An 18,049-nucleotide genomic window follows, 5' to 3' on the forward strand; every position below is an offset into this window, starting at 1 on the left:
CAAGTCCAGTTGCCGTTATTAATTGCAGGAGGCACAGCCCACCATCCCTTGTGGGGGAGTCCAACCGGCAACCTTGTGGTTGAGAGCCCGCGCTCTAACCAACTGAGCCATCTGGCCACCCGGGAGCTTAGGGGCAGCTCATTGACTTCATTCTAGTTGCGGAGGGTGCAGCTCGCTGGCCCATGTGGGAATCAAACCAGCAGCCCAGTTGCCCAGAGCTCGCGCTGTAACCAACGGAAACACCCGTCTGCTTCAAAGAGTGCTCTTTTTTAAAAGCTAGATCCCTTCATGTCACCGCCCATCTTACCACCCTCCAGAAGCAAGCCGTAGGTCATGCTTAAAACAAAACCCAAACCCCTCCCCATGCCCACAGCCCCATGGGAGGGGGCGCTGCCTCTCCACCCGCTCCCTCCTTCACACCACAGCAACCCCTAACCCAGGTTACTCCTGATTCAGCGCCTTCCTCAAGAGGCCTTCTCCACCCCTAACCTAAAGGAGCCTCCATCCTCCCCACCAGGTTGCCCTGTTTCATTTATCCACACGTTTATCATAATCTAAAGCTATCTGCGTGTTTGTCCACTTGTTTCTGTCTCCCCTCTCCCCACACACACACTAACTTTGAGTTCCGTGAGAGCCGAGGCCTCTGTGTGTCTAGAGTAGCCTAGGACGTGGCAGGCACTCAACAAATATTTGTAAAATGAATGAAGCATTCCATCAGGGGCTAACGAGTTAAAGCCAGCCCTGTCGCCTGTTTCTTGGCATGGGTTTGTTGTCTAGTTCCTGGCCAGTTATTCAGACACACAAACAGCCCTTGGCCTCAGCTGGGGGAGAACAGAGGGGACAGTGTGCTGTGTAGACAGTCAAGTCTCCAGCCTCTGGACGCTCATTGTACCACTTCAGCAGATGAAGTTCCCTCCAACTGTAAGGAAAGTGCACAGGGACTCGAGGAGTTGTGCTCTTCTCCACCCATGATTTGGGAATCTTGCTTATTTGAGCTGCCACTCCAAGTCCTAGTTTGGCCTTGGCTGTCGACAACAGAGAACACGATTTGTTGGCTGGGTGTCACAGCTTGGCGGAGCTTTGTAACCACAATGGAGATAAATGATTCCCCATGTCCTGACAGCAAGAAATAGCTTGTTTCCTTCTGGTGAAGAGAGCCTTGAGGAGCCGGGAAGGTGGTAATGCTCACAGATAAATGGCAGCCAAGCCCGAGAGGCAAGGAGCACAGCCGAGTGCACCTAGCACACGCGTCATTCCTGCCCCATGCCACAGGGATTTCACATAGCTCTTGCATGGTTGTTAATTACAGCGAGGTATACAATTATCTCCAGAGAATGCAAGCATTGCATGATTTTGCCCAGGGCTGAAAAGATAGGTCCACTAGCCAAGTAGATGAAAGGCCAGTGAAGCAAGAGTCTTCTCCAGGTTAATAAAGATGGAAAACCTAAGGTGAGTTTGCTTACATTTGCTCCCCTAGGAAGGGGCCCTCCAGAGACCCTGGAGGACAAAGGTGAACACCCAGAGGTGAGAGGTCGGCTTGCTTTCTACAGGAGAGAGTCCAGCCAGGTGACATAGAGCGTCTGCAAAGCTGCAGGGCCAGGGCTGCTGTGGAGATGCACCTCCACTCACAGCGACATGTTGAGCCACATTTGCACAGAAAATTTTTACATCCTCGTTAAGCCCTTGTTTGTATCATGCAATGTAGTTAAACTGACTCTTGACCATTTCATGGACGACAGGACTCCCTACATTAGCTGGTACCTCCTGCACACAGAGAAGCACTCCTTTGCTCCATCCCTGGGACCGTGGCCTCACATGCTCTGGGTGCCTCCCTTTCTCCTCTTCTGGCCCTATTTGTTAAAACCTGCAGGATCCTATGCGTTAATTCCCAAGGAATGAAACAGCCTGAAGGACCCAGAAATTGCTGGGCTCTCCCTCCCATGGATTAATGGCTTTCTTAACCCGATTGAACAAGTCTGAGAAGCCGCTTCTCTCCAACTTGACTTCCCTCCTAGTCTTTTGTTTTTCAAGTCAGTTTTCAATGGTTCACCAAAGATTTCAACAGTGCGTGAGTCTTGGGTCATAAATAAAAGAAACTGCCAACTGAGATTTGTGGGCCATTTCAATAGCTTCTCCCCTGAGCAAAGAAAACCAGCAGCTCCTGACATTGCACTTTGGTCCAAAGATTAGCTAGTCATTTTGTAATGAAAATGACAAACTAGTTTGGCTTTGCCTTTTGAAGTTGAGGCCTCCTGGCGACTGGACAAAATCCTGCCAAAGAACTGAGGTGACTCCAGGAGAATCCATTGGCTCAGATGGGGAGAGTCGAGGCGTGTTAGGAGTTAGTGTTTGTCTAGTTACTGTTAGAAGTCAGTGGAGGGTCCCAGGAAGGCTTAAACCAAATTCTCACAGACCCTAAGCCATCATGAAACAGCCAGGGAAAGTGCTAGGGCCATGTCCTGTTTCCCTCCTTACTTGAAATTCCTTTGATGTAAAATGTGGGAAAGTACTGTGAAGCTATTTCATTTGAGACTATAGAAATGTGTTGGTTTTCTGTAAAATCACAGTATGTCCAACCTCTCGCCCGTACATTGCTTTGCATATGTGTTCTCTCCTTCACTGACATCTGGAAAGTAAACCCACTACATCTTCTTTTATCCCCCATATTGTCTTTGTCATTCTCAGTCCTTGGCTTTCCTATTTAAATTTTAGAATCAGCTTGTCAGTTTGTACACACACACACACACACACGAAGCCCTCTGGGTTTTTGTTGAGGTGGCATTGAATCTATAGATCAGTTTGGGAAAAATTGACACCTTTCTAATTTTGAGTTTTTCCTCAGTTATTGAGATCTCCCCCCATTTATTTAGGTCTCTTTAAGTTTCTCCTCAACAATACCTTGTAGTCTTCGATGTAGAGTCTTGCACATCTTTTGTTCAGTTTATTCATAGGTAGTTGACGTTTTTTGATGTTCTTATAAACGGTAACTTTTAAAGATTTTTATTTTCTATTTGTTTCTTGCTGGTATATAGAAAAACAACCAATTTTTGTATGTTGATCTTGTATCCAGCAACCTAGCTAAATTTACTTGTAAATTCTAATAGATTATCAATAAATTCCTTTGGATTTTCTACATTATGTGTGTCTGAATAATGACAGTTTAGTTTTTCCTTTCCCAAACCTTATGCCTTGTATTTCTTCTTCCTGCCTTTTTTGAACAAGCTAAGCCCTCCGATGCAATGCTAAGTAGATCTGGTGAGAGAGGACATTACAGTTTCACCTACATTACCCTCCTTCTCCCATCAAAAAGGTTATGAAGGATTCTGGGAAGATGACAAGGGCAGCATAGTTTTGGGATATTTCAAAATCTCCACTTAAAAACAGGTAGCTCAAATAGATAGAAGAATAAAGTGCACAGTGGAGTTTTCCCAGAGGCCACACGACATGCTACAGCCTAACACATTAAATGCAAAACCAGACATAAGAATCCAACTGTCTACATATATTACATAATAGTACACTTGGCTCTTTGATGACAATAAAAGTTCATAACATGAGTGATAAAAAACAAACAGCTCTATGTCAGAGTGAAACTGCATTAAATAAACCTGAAAGTACTTTTTTGTTCTTTAGAAATCAATAAAATATAGTATTTGTATTGATAAAAAAAAAAGAATCCAACTGTTGTTTATTAACCAGACATGAAGATATTTGCAAAAACATAAAACATGCCAGTCTTCTCACTAAATGTTGTGTTTTCAGAAATATAGTTCCTTTTCATTTTAAAAAATTAGTTGTTTATGTTAACATGTAATGGGATTATTATTGCTATTGAAAATGAATTAAGAAATAAATCTTTAAAATAAAAAATATTCGAGGACAACATCTATAACAAAACCAGGAGCTAAGATAGTCCCCTGCAGCCTGAGGTACCAGTGGGTGGGGTTGAGCCCCATGCCAGGCACAGACTTGGGGTGTTAGGTCTGTGTGGAGAGGGAAGTGGGCAGTAACATGCCTGCCTGAGTAAGGGGGTCCCAGAACACCTACAAGTGTGCCCTGGACAGCGTGGTGGCAGGACAGTTTTATACTAGCAGGTGAAGCTGACAAAGGGCTGCTGCTGGGATAGTGGGTGAGCACAGGGTGGCCTGGTCATGTCTGAAGGAGCTGGAACATGCAGGCCCTGTGAGCTCTCAGAAATGACTAGCCAGGGCCTCCTTCCAGGACAGAGCACCACACGGAGGGAAAACTGCTGGGAGCGGGATCAGAATTGAGCAGGACATGGATGATAGAGACACATACAGGACAGGGTAAAAAAGTGTGTGTGGGGGGCATAAAGGCAGGCATCTCCAAAGGCCAGCCACCATGTGTGTTAAAATCACACGAGAACAGCAGAAGAGGGATCTCCATGAAAGGAGGAAAGCCATCTGTACCAGGCCTCCTGCTACAAGCTCATGAACATTAAATCCACATAAAAAGCGACAGAAAAGGCTCAAGGTCAAGTCCCATACAAAAGTTACTACAAGAAAAGTGACAATAGGCAGAATAATATTCCTACAGAGAATGAAAGCACTTCAGAAGGATGTGCTCACAAAAAGACCAAAATTGTAACATGCTATTTGAAATTAAGCTAAAAATATTTAAGAAAATGATAGAAAACATGAGGAGGAAAAAAACACCCACCATAAGTCAATTTTTAAAACTCAAAAATGAAGTGACAGGTCCCATAAAAGAATTAAAAATAAAAAAGAAAAGCATTTCATAAATGAAGACTAAAGTAAAAGGAAGACAAGAGTATAAACAATGAATAATGAACACAAGGAATAATCCCTTAAGAGAAGTTGCAGATGAAAAGGAGGACATTTCAAAATTCAAAAGGAAACAGAGAACATGAGTAACAGGATTTGAGAGAAAGTGAGAAATACTGAAGATCAGCAATAAAGACGCAACATACAGATAACAGGAGAAGCCCACCGTGTGCCACAGCCGTACACCTGTTACAGTCATGAGTTCAGGCTGACACCTCACCACAGCCACATAGTACTTTTGAGAACAAGTGTATTCCCAGACAGGAAAAAGGAGCTCATCAACACCAAACCAGTATTACAAGAAATGCTAAAGGGACTTCTTTAAGAAGAAGGGGAAAAAATCATAAGTATGAATAATAAAATGGCAATAACGACATACCTATCAATAATTACTTCAAATGTAAATGGATTAAATGCTCCAATTGAAAGACATAGGATGGCTGAACGGATAACAAAACAAGACCCATATATATGCTGTCTATAAGAAACCCACTTAGATAGAAAGACACATACAAACTAAAAGTAAAGGGATGGAAAAAGATATTTCATGCAAATGGAAATGAAAAAAAAAAAAAACACACTGGGGTAGCAATAGTTATATGAGACAAAATAGATTTTAAAACAAAGGCCATAGTCCCTGGTGTCATTCCATCCTGCGTGTCTGTTCCGCCAAGCAGTAGTCGTTTATCTCCGTCCATTTTCTCTCCCACCTAAGTGTGTGCCACCACCCCATGGAAGATTTGATGGACATGGACACAAGCCCCTTGAGGCCCCACAGCTATCTTTTCCATTGTGAACTACAGGCCGACAAAGATGATCACTTTAAAGTGCATAATGATGAAAATGAGCACCAATTATCTTCAAGAACGGTCCGTTTAGGGGCTGGTACAAAGGGTGAATTGCGCATTGTTGAAGCAGAGGCAATGGATTATGAAGGCAGTCCCATTAAAGTAACACTGGCAGATTTGGCAACGTCAGTACAGCCAACAGTTTCCCTTGGGGGTTTCGAAATAACACCACCTGTGGTCTTACAGTTGAAGTGTGATTCAGGGCCTGTGCATGTTAGTGGGCAGCACTTAGTAGCTGTGGAGGAAGATGCCATCAGAAGATGAGGAGGAGGAGGATGTGAAACTCCTACATATGTCTGGGAAGTGGTCTGCCCCTGGAAGTGGTAGCAAGTTTCCACAGAAAAAATTAAAACTTGCTGATGAAGATGATGATGATGATGACGAGTTTGATGATGAGGGAGCAGAAGACAAAGCTCCTATAAAGAAACCTGTTTGAGATAATCCAGCCCAAAATGCACAAAAATCAAACCAGAATGGAACCTCAAAACCATCAACACCAAGATCAAAAGGTCAAGAATCCTTCAAAACACAGGAAAAAAACTCTTAAAACACCAAAAGGGCCTAGTTCTGTAGAAGACATTAAAACAAAAATGTAAGCAATTATAGAAAAAGGTGGTTCTCTTCCCAAAGTGGAAACCAAGTTCATCAATTATGTGAACAATTGCTTCTGGATGACTGACCAGGAGGCTATTCAAGATCTCTGGCACTGGAGGAAGTCTTTTTAAGAAAATAGTTTAAACAGTTTGTTAAAATTTTCCATCTTATTTCATTTCTGTAACAGTTCTATCTGGCTGTCCTTTTTATAATGCAGAGTGAGACCTTTCCCTACTGTGTCTAATCAATGTTGTCCAGGTTCCATTGCCAAGAATGTGTTGTCCAAAATGCCTGTTTAGTTTTTAAGGACGGAACTCCACCCTTTGCTTGGTTTTAAGTATGTAGGGAATGTTATGATAGGACATAGTAGTTAGTAGTGGGGGTCAGACAAATGGAAATGGTGGGGAAACAAAAATATACATGTGAAATAAACTCAGAATTTTAATAAAGTAAAAACAAACAAACAAAAAATAGAGGCTATAACACGAGACAAAGAAGGACATCTTATAATGATAAAGGATCAATCCAGCAAGAGGATATAACGCTTGTAAACAGTTACACACCCCATGTAGAAGCACCTAAATATATGAAGCAAATATTGACGGATATAAAGGGAGAGCAACAGCAATACAATGCAACATCACTTTCTTACATCATATAAAGCATAAACTAAAAATGGATTAAAGACTTAAATGTAAGACCTGAAACCATAAAATAACTAGAAGAAAACATAGGTAGAAAACTCTCTGACAGTGCTCTTATCAATATTTTTGGGGGATTTGTTTCCTTGGGCAAGAGAAACAAAAGAAAAAATAAACAAATGGGACTACATCAAACTAAAAAGTTTTTGCATAACAAGAGGAACCATCAACAAAAGGAAAAGACAACCCACTGAATGGGAGAAGATACTCTCCAATGATACGTCCCATAAGGGGTTAATATCCAAAATATATCAAGAACTCATATTTAACACTCAAAAGACAAATAATCCAATTAAAAAATGGGCAGAGAACCTGAATAGACATTTCTCCAATGAGGACATACAGATGGCCACTAGACCTATGAAAAGATGCTCAATGTCACTAATCATCAGAGAAATATAAATTAAAACCACAATGAAATATCACCTCACATCTGTCAGAACGCCTATTATCAATAAATCAACAAATAACAAGTATTGACAAGGATATGGAGTAAAGAAAACCCTAGTGCACTGTTGGTGGGATTGCAAATTGGTGCAGGCACTACAGAAAACAGTATAGAGTTTCCTCAAAAAAATCAGAAATATAACTACTTTATGACCAGCAATTCCACTTCTGAGTATTTATCTGAAGAAATCCAAAACACTATTTCGAAAGGATATATGCATCCCAATGTGCCCTGCAGCCTTACGAAGACATAGAAGCAACCTAAATGTCCATCGATAGACTATTGGATAAAGAAGGAGTATTCAATATTACTTGGGCATAAAAAGAGTGAAATCTTATCATTTGTGACAACATGGATAGACCTAGATAGAAGGTATTATGCTAAGTGAAATAAGTCAGACAGAGAAAATCAAATACCATATGATTTCACTTATATGTGGCATCTAAAAAACAAACAAAATGGAAGCAGACTCATAGATACAAAGAAGAAAATGATGGTTGCCAGATTGGAGGTGAGGGGGTGCTGGGTGGAAAAGACAAAGGGATTATGATGTAGAAATTGGCCGTTACAAAATAGTCATGGGATGTAAAATACATCCTAGGGAATATAATCAAAAATATTATAATAACTATGTATGGTGTCAGGTGGGTACTAGACCTACGGGGGGATCACTTCATAAATTATATAAATGTTTAACCACTATGCTGTACACCTGAAACTAATGTAATATTGTATGTCAACTGTAATTGAAAAACAACACACAAACAAACAAGTGGATTCTTTCTCTGGGTTGGATGTTGAACTTCCACAGCCACTGCTGTGGGGTAGGAAGGAGTTTGTTCTGGTCTAATTGTTCAGAGGAGACGGAGGTGGGAATGGATGTGGGGGCGGCCATGGGGAACCTGGAGAAAAGATAGTTGCAAAGCCGCTGCGGCAGCTGAGCAGGAGAGCTGGAGGGGCCGGAGTAGGCTCGGGGTCCGTGGGTGTAACTGTGCTCACTCGCCTCTTCCAGGTACAGAAAGAGACCTGGCAGCCTAAGTAAATCTGGCTCAAGGGCTGGAGGTGGCAGCAGCCTTTGGTTATGGTTGGCCCGCTGCCTCACAAACAGAGGCTTAGTTTCTTTGTGGTCAGCTCCCTGATTTGCAAAACAAAGCAGGAGTATTCTGCAAGCCTAGTGCGTGGCGGGAAAGAATGAAGAAAGACTGGTGGCAGATCAATCTGAATCAATGTATCTCCAGAGCAGGGAGAGGGCTTGGCCATGGGCCCAAGACAGGGGATGAGAAAACTGGCTCCCATCGCCCTGAAAGCCCAGCATCATCAGAGACGCAGAGCTCACGCTTTGGAGCTATTGCCCTGTGCCAGGCACTGCTTTAAGCACCTTACCCTTATCGACCTTCCCAAGCTCTACTCTCACATCTGAAAACGCAGCAGCCATGCTGGGGTGCAGAAATCATGTGCTTTCCCATCCCAATATTGCCTGGGGGCCACAGCAAAAAGAACAGGGACTCAGGGCAGGAGGATATTCTGTTTGTCCAATTCTGGCTGGAAGGGCTGAGCAACTCAGAACCCTGGTTAGAGTGAGGCCCATCTCCTCCATGGGCCTGCAAAGTCATTGCGGCTTCACTGTGGTCAGCGATTCAGAGAATCGCTGCCTCACATCACTGGCATCTCAGAGCCTGAAATGCTTTGACTCATTTTTTAATTGCAATGAAACATGGATTGTTCCGTGGATGAAATCATTGACGTTGTGGCTGTGTGCGGCCAGCAACCTCTGAGCAGGAGAAATAACTCAGTGACCCTTCTGACACACTGGTGGGAGACATTTTGACTTCTGGATCCCTTGCCCATGGGTTTGTTTTGATTTTTTTAATGGAACCTGATTTAACCTTTGGGCAGTTGGACAAAGGCATCTAAGGTTGCTAGAAGATAAGCCTTGAGGAAGGGCCCAGTCTCAGGAGGATTTTCCTACAGAGAGATTCTCTCCCACCTTCTAGAGAAAAGAACTCATCTTGCCAGCTTCTCCATGCTACATGGAAATGTATCTTAAATGATGTCCTATGTCAGCGCTTCGGCTATGGAGCTTGGGAAAGAATGTGGAGGGTGGACATCAGCGAAACATAGCTAACGTGAAAGTTCTGGAGGTAGATGCTTCTGTCATGCAGGATGTTAGGTGGGGTCTCTGGTCCCGCTCCCCACATAAGAACACAGGATATGGTGAGGCCAAAAAGGAACACCCACAGAGCCATAGATACGGGAGTCATGCCACTATATTCTCGCTGCCAGCTTGGTTGGAGACATAGGAAGCAGGAGCCGCACAATTCTCAACCCTCACTGCACCGCTTGCTGGCTCAGCCACCATCTTCTTGCTAGCCCCCATTTTCTGCTAGCGTAGCCACGGCAGTTATATTAGTGTCCAATGGCTCACTGGTTACAGCTGACAGCCAACTAGCCACAGCTGATGGCCATGCAATCACAGTTGATGGCCATTTACTACCTGAGCCAGCACCTTTCTATGTGAGGCCGAGAGCCTGGAAACTGCTCTTTGGGGCTCTGTCCCCACACTTCCAAATGCTATTCCAGGCAGCCTGGGGGTCCAAAAGAGCCGCCGTCACAGGACTGAGGGGACTCTATCAAATTAATGAGGCTCTCAAACAGGCTTTAATCCCTGCTATTACCCAAGATTCTAGATGATTCCAGTCACAGAGAATGCTGCATCTTCACATCTCAGTGACGTGCGGAGCTGCATCAAAGCCTGTAGCTTATACGAAGCAGTGAATGACTGGTTTTAGAGTCTTGAAAGCGAGGCACCAGAGAGATAAGGAGGCCAGGGGTACCCAAAAGGGATAGGGGACGGCCAGGTAGGTGGGGGAGAATGTCAGATGGATGCCCTCGGCCATTCTCATCAGTCTCCAAAAGGCAGATAACCAGGAACTACCATCAATGGTGTCTGTCGTGCAGGGGACCCTGCTTGCTGCACCATGTGTCGTGCGGGGAGGCCTGCGGGGTCTCTGCTCCCGCTCCCCACATAAGAATGCAGGACATGGTGAGGCCAAAAAGGAACACCCGCGGAGCCATAGGTAGGGGAGTCATACTAGTATATTCTTGCTGGCGGCATCCGCCTCTCTGAAATCCGCTCTTGCTAGCTTAGCCACCATCTTCTTTGCTAGCCCCCATTTTTTTTTTTTTTTTTTTCTAGCGTAGCCACAGCAGTTATATTAGTGGCCAATGGCTCACTGGTTACAGCTGACAGCCAACTAGCCACAGCTGATGGCCATGCAATCACAGTTGATGGCCATTTACTACCTGAGCCAGCACCTTTCTATGTGAGGCCGAGAGCCTGGAACCTGCTTTCTGGGGCTCTGTCCCCACAGTGTCTTTTTCTCCCAAGAGCCACTGGTGGAGAGTGCAGGCCCGGAATTACACTGGGTTGGCATGGTTTAGGGTCTATACTCTGAGAAGTGAATCACATCTGTATTGTGGGGACAGAGCCAGGAGTGCAATTTCCAGACTCTCAGCCTCACGTGGAAAGGTGCTGCCTTAGGTAGTAAATGGCCATCAACTGTGATTCTATGGCCATCAGCTGTGGCTAGTTGGCTATCAGCTGTAACCAGTGAGCCATTGGCCACTAATATAACTGCCGTGGCTACACTAGCAGCAAATGGGGGCTAGCAAGAAGATGGTGGCTGAGCTAGCAAGTGCGGATTGCAGTTAGCAGGGCGGATTGCAGCTAGCAAGTGAGATTGGATGGCAGAAAAGTGGACGGCAGGTTGCGGATAGCGTGTCTCCTGCTTCCTATGTCTCCAGCCCAGCCGCCAGCGAGACTATAGTGGTATGACTCCCCTATCTATGGCTCCATTGGTGTTCCTTTTGGCCTCACCATGTCCTGCGTTCTTATGTGGGGAGCGGGACCAGAGACCCTGCATGACACCCCACGTGACATGTAGGCAACCTCGTACCCTGCGTGGGATCCTGAATGGGGTCAGATGAAGGACATTAGTGGAAAAACCATCAAAGTCCAAATAAATCCTGGAGTTTAGCTAATCACCACGTGTCAGTATTGGTTTCTGCATTTTGATCAATGTACCACTGTCATGGGAGAGGAACACACAGGAGCTCTTGGAACTATCTTTGCAACTTTTCTGCAAATCCAAAATTATTCCCAAAGAAGAAAATGTATTTAATTAAAAAAAAAAAGAAAAGAAAAGAAAAAACAGCCACAGGTGAAAGCACTAGGAGGCTGGGGAAAGTGGAGAGAGGGGCATCTGGGTGGGCAGAGGGCTGAAGGGGGAGAGGGTGGGGATGGGGCACGGAGAGCCGATTATAAACCAGTAGGGGGAGGAGGCATGGCTCTGGCTGTAGGAAGCTTGGAGGTGGGAGAGCTTGGGCTCTTCTGGTACTTACCGTGTTTCCCCGAAAATAAGACCAGGTCTTATATTAAGTTTTGCTCCAACAGACGCATTAGAGCTTCTGTTTGGGGGATGTCATGATTTTTCATCCTGAAAAATGTAGGTAGGTAGATGAGGAGGTGAGACTGCGGAAGGCAGGATTAGGGTTATAAAATGCAAACAGTTGGCCTCAGCCCTGAGCCCTCGGCAAAGACTTTTCTCACCTGGCAGGCAGAAAGGATTCTGCTCCTGTTTGTTTTCAGAACAGTTGAGCAAACAGTAGTTAGGTTGTTCCACAGACACCTGAAGACACTGAGTGATGGTGACACCAGGAATTGCAAACATCCGGGTATCTGCCTGGCCTCCTTTCCTCAGCTCCTCTGTCCTCTCTGGATTGTGAAAGCCTGGCAGACTCCATTGGGCGACCCAGGCGCCAGCCACGACCACTCCCCTGTACGATCTGTGTGTGTGAATGTGAAAACCGGGAGGCTCTATATCCTCTCTCAATTCATCAGATAAAACTATTGCTAACTCTGCACTGAAGCCCCATTTTAAAAACAAAGAAGACAAATGCAGCTTCTAACACATAATTCATCTGGGAGAGGGGAGAGTTCGGGAAAGCTGTGTTTCTGAGCCATCCCTGCCAGCCAGTAGATGAGACTGGGCAGCACTGTGGCAGGTCTGCTGGGGACCCACGCACGACCTCGGTCTGTGACACTGACAACAGGCCAGTGTCTGCGGCAGGAAAGGCTAGAGCTGCTTCCATCTCTGACTCCCAGGTGCTTTCCCACCAGCTCAGCACTAGGGCAGGCTAGTCCCAGAGCCCTACTCGTGGGTCCCTGGATGCTAGAGGATGACGCAAGATTGGCATCACGTGGCCTCGCTGGGAGCCCGCCGTCCATGTGGAAGGGCTGACCTCTGCTGGCTGGCTTTGACATTGCCAAGCTCTGTGCTGCCCAACTTGTAGGCTGTGTTGCATCAGCCAGCGTGCGCCAAGTGCTACGGAAGCCTTGCCGGCTCCAGTCTCAGGCGACACAGGCTCCCTGCCCACAACACGTTTGCAGGCTGCTGGGTTGTGAGGGTGTGGGCGGTAGGGTGAAGCTCAACTCTGAGGCTCCTTTCTCATTGCTGTGGGACCTGTATCCTCAGCCCATAGTCCTGGGCCTTCGCTCCACCATGGTAGCTAGTGGCCCCTTAGGACCGTAGCAGTGCTTGTCACATAGCAGGGAAGCTCTGTCTGCGGTTGCTGAGCCTAGGCCCCGGTTCTCATTGACCTGTCCTTGGCCCTTTTTGCCTACATCCTCAGCCCACAAAAGGGTCAGGTCATCTCTGTCTCTGGACCGGCCAGAAGGCTCCTGGTCTACTCCACCCTAGCCACCTGGACCATGGACCAAAGTGGTCTGATGCTAAGAGAAAATAAGACATCACCTTTTACTCTTCAGAATATTATCACAAAGAAATGCACTCTTTCCTGGAGGATGGGGCACGTGTGGGTTAAGGGTCAGAAATGGGTGAGTGAGGATGCCCAGTTTACATAGTGCTTGCATTTAAATGTAGTAAAACTTTTTCTCTATTTTCACTTGTTCTTTTATCAGTAAATATATATTAATGTGAACATTTCACATAATGCGTGTGGGTGAAGCCAATTTTCCTTGTGTTATGTGATTGTCGCCCTCTGCTGGCCGACCTCAGCACGGACGTTTTCTTGTCTTGACCATAGACACATCCTGGAAAGATGGGGACGATTTTCCAGCCTTTAATGTCGCGTGCACCAGTGAGTCAGTGAGTGGGTTGTAATGAAACTACGAGCCTTGTGAGCCTGCAGGCTCAGTGGGTCCCCTAAGCCTGGGAGGGTTTCTGGGAGGTGGGCATTGGCTTCTGAGACCCCACCCACTGTATCCTGACTGCTTCACAGCACCTGTCTTACAAGTTTGCTGCTTTTGGGGATGAATTGAGGGTAACATTAAATACATTACTCCTATGAAAAGATGTTCCACATCCTTATCAGCATTTGGTGTCGTCACTGTTCTGGATTTTGGCCGTGCTCCTAGGTGTGTGGTGGTGTCTCCCTTTCTTAATTTGCATTTCCCTGATGACAGGTGATGTGGAGCAATCTACATGCTTTATACCATCATCAGTTAACTGTCTCTTCATGGAGGGAGGATATTTGAGATACTGGGACATTGGAGACATACTGAGGGGACGGTGAGGGTTGGAGTGGAGGCCCACGTGGGAGGGTCCAGGCTGTAGCAAAGGACCATGATTGCCTCACACAACATCACGTTAATTTCATAGGCGTCACCATGTTTCCTTGGATCAGTTTCCACCCATTCCCTGGAATATTCTATGTTGTGTTTTTCCTCCCAGCATTGACAGTGTTTTTAGGGCCCATTGCTGCAGAATTGCCCCCTGCCCACCCCAGTTCTTTCTTCGTACGATAGAACAAAAAAGGGAGGGAGGGAGGGAGGAAAGAAGGAAAACATAAGATATAAATCAGTGAGAAGCCAACACTAAATTCATCAGTGGGGATGAGGGTCAGGATTAAGGGTTTGCAATGAGACTATCAAGCCTCAGACCAAGTCCATTCGTATGAAAGGTAGGACTTGCATGTTGTTCAAACTGCGTCAGAACTGGCTCAACTCTCCTTCTAGCAACTGTAAATGTATTCATCAGTCCTATGTTTCCCAGAGAGATCTTTCTAAATATTCATTTTTATCTCACTTGAGTTTTGATTTCAAATGTGTGAGTCTTTGGAATGAATGATCCCCGAACGGTATACTATTTAACCAACTCTCTTGACCAATTGAAATATTCCCCTCCTCTGACCATGCCAGACAGAAGTTCTCTGTATCACTCTGTGAATCATTTGGGGACTTAATAAAATCACTGACTATTCATAATTTATTAACATTTAAGAAACAGTACAAAGGTAAATAAGATAAGTCCTGAGAAAGATTCAAATCTAGTGGAAGACAGACACAGCACCTGGGTAATTAATATGCAGTACGTTTCTAAAGTACTCTCGTGACAATTAGAGGAAGTGCCATTATTGGGGAACTTTTCACTTACTTGGAAATCAGATAACATGACTATTATTCCTGACATGTCTTTGAAATGCTGGGCAATACTTAACCAATTTTCCAATCCAGTGTCTGAGTGCCTCTTGTGACATACCAACCCTCAGATTCCGATGCAGAAGTCTGTTGATTTTACATGGTTTCTACTAATTAGATCATTCACTAGCGTGGCCAAGAATAGAAAGATGTGGTTAGCTGTGTGCCCAGAACGTAGGTTTCAGAACTGTACTTCCGTGAAAAGTTAACACCTGGCCTCTTCCAGGTGGCCTGAGATCAGAAGCATGTAGAAAAACAATGAGAGAAAAGCCCTTCTGGAGAATTAAGAGGTTTTAGTGGGTGCAATTTATTTTTATAGCTAGGCAGCTGAAATTTAAGGGGCGACTGCAGGAACCCTAAGCATAAGTTGTAAACTATGAGATGATTGAGCTTGACAATTGAGCTGGTCCCTGGGTCAGGCAGGATTAAACAGCCAGATGCTCAAAATAGTGATATTATAGGGATTTAAAAAAATCAACTTACTTTAAGAATCATCTTCAACTATTTGCTCAAGGAGTTTTACCTTTTTAAAAACAAAGTTCGTATTAGGGACAGATTTGCACTATTTCTCATACTGTGCTTTCTCTCGTTTGGTGCCTCTTACCCCTGCAAGGAGGTAAGATGATTTTGGACTGCGTTTGGGTAGGCTTAGGGGACACACTCACCGGCACAGACATGAGACAGCAGTCTCACGTGGGTGGCCTGCAAGGTCTGTGACTTCATTTCAATCTGCTCACTGACTCATTGTGAGCCCTATGACCTTAAAGATGGCTTCCGAGTTTGCAATTAGCATATCCAGCATGGCTTCTGTCTTTTGTTCCATTTTCTGTGCTATTGTTTAGGTTTTGGTGTTTCCCTCTCTCCAAGTTTTGCATTTGATGATTTATAAGATGCTATTGATCTCCTGTGATGCCTATGAGATCTGGTGATAAAGATGACAGGGAGGGCTGGCCTGGTGGCTCAGGTGGTTAGAGCACTGTGCTCCTAACGCTGAGGTCACCGGTTTGATTCCCACATGGGCCAGTGAGCCCTCTACAGCTAAGATTGTGAACAATGGCTCTCCCTGGAGCCGGGCTGCTGCGGGCTGCTGTGCTGCTGTGAGCTGCCGTGAGTGGCAGACCAATGACTGGCGATCGACTGCCTCGGGAGGAGTGCAAGGCTCATAGCACCAGCATGGACCAGGGAGCTGTGTCCTACACAACTAGACTGAGAAACAATGGCTTGAACCAGAGTGAGGTGGGGGAAGGTGGAAGAAGGGAAAAAAAAAAAGCATAGAGAGACAGATGGACACTGGAGAAGACAGTTTAAGAGATGTGGAAGAGTGAGTGAGAAGGGACATCACGTATTTAGTTGGAGATCCAGAAGAAGAGGAAAGGAGAAGGGAGCAGCAGAATTCTCTGGAGAGAAAATGATAGAGAAATTCCCGGACACGATACAGCCATCATTCACAGCTTCACAAAGACGACAAATTCCCAAGCAAGATAAATACAAAGAAATTAATATCTAAATGTATGTTAGTGAAAATGCAGGATAATGAAGATAAAATCATAAAAGTAGTTAGAGAAAAAAATTATCTTTCAGCAAGATCTTTAGACCTTTAGAAAATCTCCAAATATCTGGAAACTAATACACTTCTAAGTAACCCAAGTGTCTAAGAAGAAATCAAAAGGGAAATTAGGAAGTACCTTTAACTGAATAAAAAGCGAAACACAACATATTAAAAATTGTAATTAAAAATTGAAGCAGTATTTAAAGGGAAATTGAGAGCACTAAACTCTTAGATATCTCAAATCACTGAATGAATCACAAATAAATAACAAAAAGATCTCCAAATATTTGGACACTAAACAGCGTACTTTAACCCCAAAGAGGAGAGAATTTTGATTTTGGCCACACTGGAGCAATGAGACTGGATTTATCCTTTCCCCTCAGACAACTACTGTGTTTCCCCGAAAATAAGACCTAGCTGGACAATCAGCTCTAATGCGTCTTTTGGAGCAAAAATTAATATAAGACCTGGTCTTACAGATATTATATTGTATTATACCCGGTCTTATATTATTGTAAAATAAGACCGGGTCTTATATTAATTTTTCCTCCAAAAGACGCATTAGAACTGATTGTCCAGCAAGGTCTTATTTTCAGGAAAACACGGTAGAAAACTGGACAAATAGATGAAACAATGGTTTTGATTTCTCCATTCCAGTTCCTCTCCTTTTCCCCTGCTCCCCACTCCCTCCTTCCTTCCTTTCTTCCTGACTTATTCCTTCCTTTATTTCACAGAGCATTTGAGGAATATCATCATGGTTGTTTGTCGCTTTAGAACAAAACCTCCTGGTAGCTTGTGGCTGGGTCTTCTGTTTTGTATCTCAGGTGACCTAGTATAATGTCCACACGTTGTAGTATCCAATTAATGAAATGATTTTCAAATCATAACCTCACTTCATAGCACATAGACTCTCTTAAATTTGTATTTTGCTTTTTACTTTTGTAAGCTTTCTGATGTTTTCACTTGACTTTCCTAAGAATTCTGTGTAGTAGGTGGGTAGATTTAATATTCTCACTCTCCAGATGAGAAACGTGCAAAAAAACCTGCCTCATTTATACCACGCTTGAGAGATCCTTCCAATTACACTTATTATTGGTGGTGAGGGTAAGTTAGAAGTTAGTTAGGTCCATTATTATTCTTTTTTCTCTTCTGGATTTCAATTTGAAGACAGCAGGGGGCGCCTGACCACACCAAAGTAAACTTGAAAGTTAATGATATATTAAAGATAATCCATTCAAGCTTCAAAAATGTGAATTTCACTAAAATAGGACCCTGCACTTAATCTTTTGTACTATTTTAGGATTCTGATCTCATTTTAAATGTTCTATTCTCTTTCTCAGTAATGAGAATTCAACCTTACGTAAATCACCATGACACGTAGAATCCCAGAGCCTTCCAATTCAGCTTCAAGATTCTTTGGGATAATAAAAGTATTAAGCCCTGCATCTACCAGGTCTTTCTAAATCTTCAATAGTGAATGTGCTCCCCCCTTTTGCAGCCCTTAAGAGGGGACTGCTGCAATGTATTGCAGACAATGTGCTGTACCTGAAGGGCCATCTTGCTTCAAGTGCATTGCTTCATAGTTACCTAATAATTTAGAACAGTA

The 18,049-nt window shown here is 44.3% G+C and overlaps 1 pseudogene; it reads left to right on the forward strand.

Moving 5' to 3' along the window:
• The first annotated feature begins 5,423 nt into the window (after positions 1-5,423).
• Positions 5,424-6,705, forward strand: LOC109453134 (nucleophosmin; annotated as a pseudogene).
• Positions 6,706-18,049: the final 11,344 nt, after the last annotated feature.

This window comes from Rhinolophus sinicus, linkage group LG11 (genome assembly GCF_036562045.2).
Source record: "Rhinolophus sinicus isolate RSC01 linkage group LG11, ASM3656204v1, whole genome shotgun sequence".
NCBI classification, from domain to species: Eukaryota; Metazoa; Chordata; class Mammalia; order Chiroptera; family Rhinolophidae; genus Rhinolophus; species Rhinolophus sinicus.